At 40.3% G+C, this 8,261-nt stretch overlaps 1 non-coding gene across 1 annotated transcript; it reads left to right on the forward strand.

Moving 5' to 3' along the window:
- Window positions 1–4,007: 4,007 nt before the first annotated feature.
- On the forward strand, window positions 4,008–4,079 carry TRNAA-AGC. Its single transcript has one exon. It is a non-coding gene; the product is annotated as a tRNA-Ala (tRNA).
- The last annotated feature ends 4,182 nt before the right edge of the window (window positions 4,080–8,261 follow it).

Here is an 8,261-nt window from a genome sequence, read left to right on the forward strand (position 1 = left end):
CAAATGAACACAGCAATTCCTCATAACAGAAAACTTGCTGTACATTCTGCAAGACTTTTATATGGTTTCTTGAAAATTCATGTAGGTAAGAAAACAAACAAACAACTAACCTGTTTATAGTTTCTGAACCTTTGTTTTATGTATAAATACAAAGTTCTTTATTTCTGAACAATTGTTTTGTTCAAAAAAATTGTTTTCAAAATTGTTTTCAAAAAGTTTTGTTCAAAAAAAAAATGTTTACCATATTAACAAATCAGTTTGTCAAGGCAAGCATGGTTCTTGGCTTTAAACATCCAACACTACATTCTTGTGCCTTCATTACTGTTTTATTCAAACTAATTCTTTCGAAAGGTACAAGAACTTGACTGTATCATGTTTTCTAAAATAGTCGTTTATTGATTTTGCTGAGAGTATTAAAAAGATTATTATTCCTAATCATTTCCATAAGGAAATATATGTTGTCTTATTACCTATTTTGAATTACTATCCTTTTATTTCTCATATGTATACCAGTTAAGGAGTCTTATGAATTTGAAAGGAAAATTATATCTGTGTTTAAATTAACTATCACTTTTATTTCAGGATATTAAAGAATGTGCTGCAAAAAACTTGTAAAAAGAGAGAAATGGTTCTGTTAAGGTTAAGAACCATGCCTTAATTACATTATGATTCATCCCCTGTGATGAGGCACATCGCCCTCTGAAAACAATTAAATTTTTTACAAGATAAGGAAGAAGGACTGAATGTTAGGTAAACAACCAAAGTAGCACCCTCCATTTCACTACTTTTAGCATAAAATTCCAACTCTTATTTGCCTTTACAAGGTTCTACAAAGTCTAGCCTCTAGAGTCATTTGTCAAACTTCAATCACACTTTCCTTTTTTATCATTTTTGAACCAACTAAGTTAGTTTCTACCAGAGAGCTTGTTACCTTATCTCTTCTTTCTCCATGGAATGTTCCATTTCCTTATCTTTATATGATTGACTCCTTATTGTTGAGATATTATTTCAATCTACTCCTAGTGGCATCCCTCTCTCCCTTGCCCTTACAGTCCAGGGGAACATTCTTTTCAGTAGCTAAGACTGTTTTCCATACATGATGGCACAATATGAACCTATTGATACATATGTGACATGATGTGATATATATTTTTCAAAGATAATTCTGGCACCAAAGTCTTGGTGGCAGCTTTTATGACAAGACAAGAATGCCTACACCATGGAGTGAATACACCTCAAAATATATCCACCAGAAATTCCCTTCTTGATTCTTGAAACAACTCACATCATCAGTATTCTCAGTGCACTCTAAGGTCCTGCTTTTTGCTCTCCCAGATAGGGAATTATGGCTATCCCATACTATTATTTAAAGTGAATTGTGGTAAAGGGAGGCCATCCTTCCTCTCTTACCAAAGAGTAGTCAGCCATGTATTAAAAAGAAACAATGATTTAAACTTATATTTCCCAAATCAGTGCAGTGCATGGATTCCTTTTTAAGAAATTGTTAAGGTCTTGCTTTTAGGATTTGTTGGGGAACATCATGCCAATAGTTAACGAATGTTGTGTCTTGAGTCTGGAGGCAGCCTGGAGGTATAATTCTGTCCTCGATTTCCCTTTCCTTTCAAGTCAGCTGATTGTGTGAGGCCCATCCCCACAGTGGAGGGTAATCTGCTATACTCAGTCTACTTTCTTTCTTGAAACAAAGTCTCACTCTGTTGCCCAGGCTGGGACATAATGATGCAATCTCACCTCACTGCAACCTCCGCCTCCCGGGTTCAAGTGACTTTTGTACCTCAGCCTACTGAATAGCTGGAATTACAGGCATGTGCCACCACACCTAGCTAATTTTTGTATTTTTAGTAGAGACAGATTTCACAATGTTTGCCAAGCAGGTCTTATCCTCAAGTGATACCCCTGCTTCTGCCTCCCAAAGTTGTGGGATTACAGGCCTGAGCCATAGTGCCCAGCCTAGGCAAATTGCAGTGGCGCGATCTCGGCTCACAGGCGCCCGCCACCAGGCCCGGCTAAATTTTGTAATTTTAGTAAAGATGGGGTTTCACCATGTTAGCCAGGATGGTCTCGATTTACTGATCTCATGATCCACCCGCCTCAGCCTCCCAAAGTGCTGGGATTACAGGCATGAGCCGTTGCGCCTGGCTGATTTAAATCTTAATCGCATCTAACAAACACCTTCACAGAAATTTCTAGACTGATGTTTGAGCAACTCTGCATTCTAACCTAGTCTAATTGATACATAAAATTCACCATAACACCTGTGTGGTGGCCTGGAGACACCTCTGAAGGCAGTAAGCTGAGGCATTCGTTGTTCTCATCTTGTTTCTCATTTCTCGGAGATCACCGTCCTTCATTGCCTAATGTTCATTGTTTCAGATTTTGCCTTTTTAGAAATTTTTGGTTGATTCAGGTGGAATAGTAACTCTGGTTCCTGTCACTCTATCTTGGCCAGGGGTTTTCACTTCCCACACTTACCAGTTTTAAAGTTCAAAGTGAATCATGATGGAAGAAATAAGAAGACACACTATGATTCCAAAAAAGTCTTGTTTCCAAGCAGAGGTGTTAATAGTTGTCTGAGTCTTTTGTTAGATTTGTTCCTTACCTTCCAGGTGTGTACTGGGGTCTAGAGTAGTGCATGTTTACGTGAATGTCAGATCTGGAAAAGATATTTAGTACTATTACTTCTATTTTCCACTCAGCAGTGAGAAAACTTTTGTGAAAGTGTTGTGATTATTACATGTTTTTCCCTCTTTTAATCCTCTAATATGTTGCATTAGATTAATGAATTTTGTAATATTCATTGACACATGTCCATTCCTTTAATAAACTCCGCCTTTTAGTTAGCTCAGGCTGCTATAACAAAATACCATAAACTGGGTGGCTTAAACGACAAGCATTTATTTCTGGAGGCTGTAAGTGCAAGCATTTAGTTCTGGAGGCTCCGGACAAGCATTTAGTTCTGGAGTTCTGGACAAACATTTAGTTCTGGAGGCTGTAAGTGCAAGGTAGGGTGAGAATTGCTGCTGTCATCTTGCCAAGCTACCTTTTATAGCCTCCTCCCCACCTTGCTCCTTCTCCCAACTCCAACCGTTCTGAACACTCCCAAGCACAGCCCTCCCCTCATTTCTACTTGGCATTCCTATCCATCCTTCCAGATTCAGTCAGAGGTGACTGTAACCGAGGACTTCCTGAACTCTCTACACAGGTACAAAGCCTTCTCTGTTCGCTTGGCGAGACAGGGTTCCGAACCATCTCTCTACATTTTCTGTAGAGAGAACCATTCCCTCTATAGAAAACAATGCGCCACAGAAGCAGAGATTTAGCCTCAATCTTAGAAGTAACACGTCTCCAACTTCATTCTGGGCTCTTCATTTCAAAGAATCAGAGTAGGATATGAGAATTCCTACTCTCCGGATTTGATTTGTATTCTCTGGAAAAAATGCGGATCGGGGGGCCGCGGGAGGCAATCCAACATCTTTACCCTTTAACCGTCCCAGTTGCTAACGGAGTGGAAAGAATTTAGTTTTGTAACAGAAATTCCTTCACTACCTCCTTGTTTTCTAAGAAAAGGTGCATAGCGGTTTCTGGAGTTTGGGAATAGGATGCAGAGACGGGGTAAGGAATTGGAGGCAGTTCAGTAGTTTCCCTTAGTAAAGACAGTCGTTGGCAAAACATTTGCTATCTTTTCTGGAAGGATCTTTCCTTTGTCCTGAAAATCGTTTTACAAATGAGAAAAGCATTCAGAAAAGGAAGGTCTGGGAGGATGCTTCTTAACTGAAATTTCCTCTAGTCTGTTCATAATCCTTACCAAATGTCCGCAAGATGTCGGTTAATCAGAATTTCTTGGTGATAGAGGACTACAAAAAGGGGAAATGAAAATTCTAACGTTCATTTATGAAAGAATAAATATAAATGTTAAAAACGAAAAGCTAAAGAGGGCAGTTTCTATATTCCTTCATAAAAGTAGTTTAAATAGCAGCATTTTTCAAGGTGGGGATGTAGCTCAGTGGTAGAGCGCATGCTTAGCATGCATGAGGTCCCGGGTTCGATCCCCAGCATCTCCAGCGTTTTGTATCTCTGCTCCGGAACCATCTTTCTTTTAGAGAAACAGTCACAGCCCATTTCTGTAGAATCTGAAAATTAATCATCTTGCCCCCGACTGCCATACTTATATCTTGCTTTGGTTACGCTTGTAGCTCTTTCATTTTTAAAATCTTATTCTTGCCTGGCCAACATGATGAAACCCCGTCACTACTAAAAATACATAAATTAGCTGGGCGTGGTGGCAGGCACTTGTAATCCCAGCTACTCGGGAGGCTGAGGCAGAAGAATCCCTTGAACCCGGGAGGTAGAGGTTACAGTGAGCCGAGATCGCGCCATAGCACTCCAGCCTAGGGGACAAGAGCGAGACTTGGTCTCAAAAAAAAAAAAAAAAATTCCTTTCCATTCTCAGCCGCATTTACATGTGATGAGTGACTTTGGACCCTGTTCCATTAGGGCGGTGGTGGAAGGAACATTTATCAATAAAAGGACAATTATCAATAAAAATCCTAAGTGGATGTTCTATGAACGAATTCATCTTTTCACTGAGTTTTGGTGCTGGGTTTGTGGTGGGGGATGCAAAGGTAGGCTGAGCTCTGGTCTCAGGTTTCACCTTTTGGGGCTCAATGCGAAAAAGATGGATTTCTCCTCAAGCTCGCAGGAAAGAAAATGTACTCTTCCCAGGCCGGAGGCTACGAAGGTATTGGGTAAATTTAGGGTCTCCAAAGTTGGCAGTTCGCTCAGAAATCGTACACAAAGAGGTGAAATAGTAGCATTTTGACACTGATGTTTTTCTTCAGTGATTGCATTTTGCCAGTGACTTCATAGCGTTCCCATGATTGTGTGGATTTGATCCTTTCTATATTGATCTCTTTTGAAATCTCTAAATTTGCTTCACTGATTCTAAAACTGCTCACTTCAATTGTGCTTCTCAAACAAAAAAACAAAAACACTTCTCTTTTTAAAACTGGTGCTTTTATACCATGCACGTGTGTGAGGACTTTCTTTGGCTAGCTCTTTTGTGTATTTCGCAGAATACACAAAAATCTCCTTTTGGAATGCAGCGTCTCTTGTATCTTGGTGCTTAAGTCTCAACTTCCAACTTCAGACAAGGCAGAGACGCGGCAAGGAATCGGGGGGCAGTTCAGTAGTTTCCCTAAGTAAAAACAGTCGTTGGCAAAACATATTCTGTCTTTTCTGGAAGGATCTTTCCTTTGTCCTGAAAATATTTTTACAAATGAGAAAAGCATTCAGAAAAGGAGGGTCTTGGAGAATGTTTCTTAACTGAAATATCCGTCCCCACTCTGCTCCTAATGTCTGCCCCCAGTGGTCCTCAGTGCCACTCTTTCCCCATCAGTTCCCTAAATTTATTTCATATAAGTGACCTGGAGAAGTTATACATTTCACTGATTTAATACTTCAGCTACCCACAGGTTAAAGCTATGCATGCTTTCTATCCCCTCCAAGAAAAAAAAAAAAAAGATCATTTTATTTTGGTCACAGAAAGCCTGAGTCTTCCATTTATTCCTTCAGCAAATAATTTGAGTGATAGATTTATAGTTATTTACTTATTTGCATTTTCAGTGCATAACATGTAACTGTCTTCCTCTTCCCATCTGCCATCCTTCTCTTAGGTCCTTTATATTGTTGCGGTGTAGGGTAGTCCCCAAAGTCTGCCCTTCATCCCCAGTTGACCACAGGTTACAACTTACTTCGTATTTTAGAGGTTCTTGCCAAACACTGCCAGGTTTCCTCCCTTGAATGTTTAAACTTTCCCAGGTTTGCCCAATACAGACAAGAAAGAAAAGAGAATCACTGTTAAATTTCTGTCTACCCACCATGATGTATTTTATTTTAAATTACCGAGAGGTTATTGATCACAATCTAAGAATAAACTGTGTGAAGATTTTCCTACATTACCTTGTAGGTCTGCTGTATCTCATTTCTCCTTAATACGAAAAGCACAAATTATATTCCTCGCTAAATAACCTTGATTCACATCTAATTTTCTCTAGCACAAGACTTTGTAGAAACCACTAAATGGAGGCTCAGAGGAGTTTCAATCTGGTAACAAAAAGGAATCTTTTTAGCTTTTCAATGCTAAGGAATAGGATCAGCAAATAGAAAATTTTTCTCGAGGTTTCAGTTCTCTGCTCGTTTTTATGTTTTTAGAAAATTGCCCCTTTTCTTTCTATCTTTTGCTTCTCTTAATATTCTTTTGGCAGAAAAGTGACAGAAAATTAGGCCTGGTTTTACCCAATTAAAATAGCCATCTTTTGAAATATTGTTTAAAAAAATGTTTAATTTTCCTATCAGGAACCTAGAGTCATATGATAAATTAAAACAAGCCTTTCCTTTTACTTAAGACAGTCCCAAGTTACCAACTTCCCTTTTCCATGAGATAAATTTGTTTCAATTGTCTTCCCTTGCTTTAAGATGAGGTCGGAACCATCTCAGACCACTGGCAAATAACCTCAAATTTCGATTTGAGGGAATAGGGCTTAAGGGTCTATTTCTTCTATCCCAGAAGGCCCTGAATTCTTAAGGGATCTGCTTTTCCCCCCAGTAACTAGCTTTGCAAAGTAGGGATCTCAAGAAGTGGCAATTCTGATTTCTTAGTCCTGGGACAATTTTGGAAAGACAAAACGTAAAATAGAAGCTTCTCTCTGCTTGGCAGAACTGTACCTGGCGAGATTAAGTTCCACCACCTCCACCAGCCCTTGACTTTTAAAATGTCTGCGAATTGCTCATGTGTCTATGACTAAAGGGCGGGTGGATACAGAGATACTGCTTTGACTCTTATTGTCCCTAAGCCACTCCATGGTGGGAAAGCCTCTGGAGTCTCCCAGCCTTCTGCAGGAGCCTCAGTTCTGTAGCTCTGCCCCAAAATAGGCCCCAGGCCATGAGTTCTGGCTCTGGAAGTACTAAGGTAGAGCTGCTATCATTCACTGAGGCTTCTGTTTGTGCCTCTGGGTTAAATGGTTTTACTTCATGCACTTACTATGCTGAACTTGAATTACTGGTGGGTTTTTGATTGGCTGTGTTTGGTGTTTTTTTTTTATATGGAGTTTTCTTCCTCTCTTTTTTTCCCTTTTGATATGGGTATGTATTTATATTGTAGTCATTTTACATTTATATTGTGGTCATTTTACATTTATACTGTGGTCATTTTAAATGGTCATTTTAAAACATACTGGATCTATTGTTGTTATTCAAGTGGGTAAATTTTGTCAGAGATATCTTCAAAATCTTCTTCTTCTTTTTTTTTTTTTTTTTTTTTTTTAGATGGAGTCCTGCTCTGTCACCCAGGCTGGAGTGCAGTGCTGCGATCTCAGCTCACTGCAAACTCCTCCTCCTGGGTTCACTCCGTTCTCCTTCCTACCTCAGCCTCCCGAGTAGCCGCCGGGACTACAGGCGCCTGCCACCACGCCCAGCTAATTTTTTGTGTTTTTAGCGGAGACAGGGTTTCACCGTGTTAGCCAGGATGTTCTCAATTTCCTCACCTCATGATCAGCCCGCGTCGGCCTCCCAAAGTGCTAGGATTACAGGCGTGAGCCACCACTCCAGGTCCAAGATAAAAATCTTTATACAGTCGTGTGTCAATAGGGGCAAATGTTCTGAGAAATGCACTGTCGGATGATTTCGTCATTGTGTGAACATCACAGAGTGTACTTATGCAAACCTAGATGATATAGCCGACTACACACCTAGGCCATATGGTATAGCCTATTGCTCCTAGGCTACAAAGCTGTACGGCAGGTTGCTGAACTGAATACTGTCAGCAACTGCAATACAGTGGTATTTGTGTATCCAAACATACGAAAGGTATAATAAAAATGTGGCATAAAAGATAAAAATGGGGCCAGGAAGAGTGGCACATGACAGTAATCCCAGCACTTTGGGAGGCTAAGTGTGTTGATTGCTTGAGCCCAGGAGTTGTAGACCAACCTGGGCAACATGGTGAAACCCCATGTCTACAAAATACAAAAATTAGCTGGGTGTGGTGGCACACGCCTGTGGTCACAGCTACTCAGGAGGCTGAGATGGGAAGATGGAGTGAGCCCCAGAGGTCGAGGCTGCAGTGAGCTGAGACTGCGCCATTGCACTCCATTAAAATGGTACACTTGTACTGGGCTCTTGCCATGAATGGGTCTTGCAGGACTGGTAGGAGTTGTTCTTGGTGAGTCAGTGAGTGAGCGGTGAGT

The sequence above is a fragment of the Colobus angolensis genome, unplaced genomic scaffold, assembly GCF_000951035.1.
Source record: "Colobus angolensis palliatus isolate OR3802 unplaced genomic scaffold, Cang.pa_1.0 Scaffold237, whole genome shotgun sequence".
Lineage (NCBI taxonomy): Eukaryota > Metazoa > Chordata > Mammalia > Primates > Cercopithecidae > Colobus > Colobus angolensis.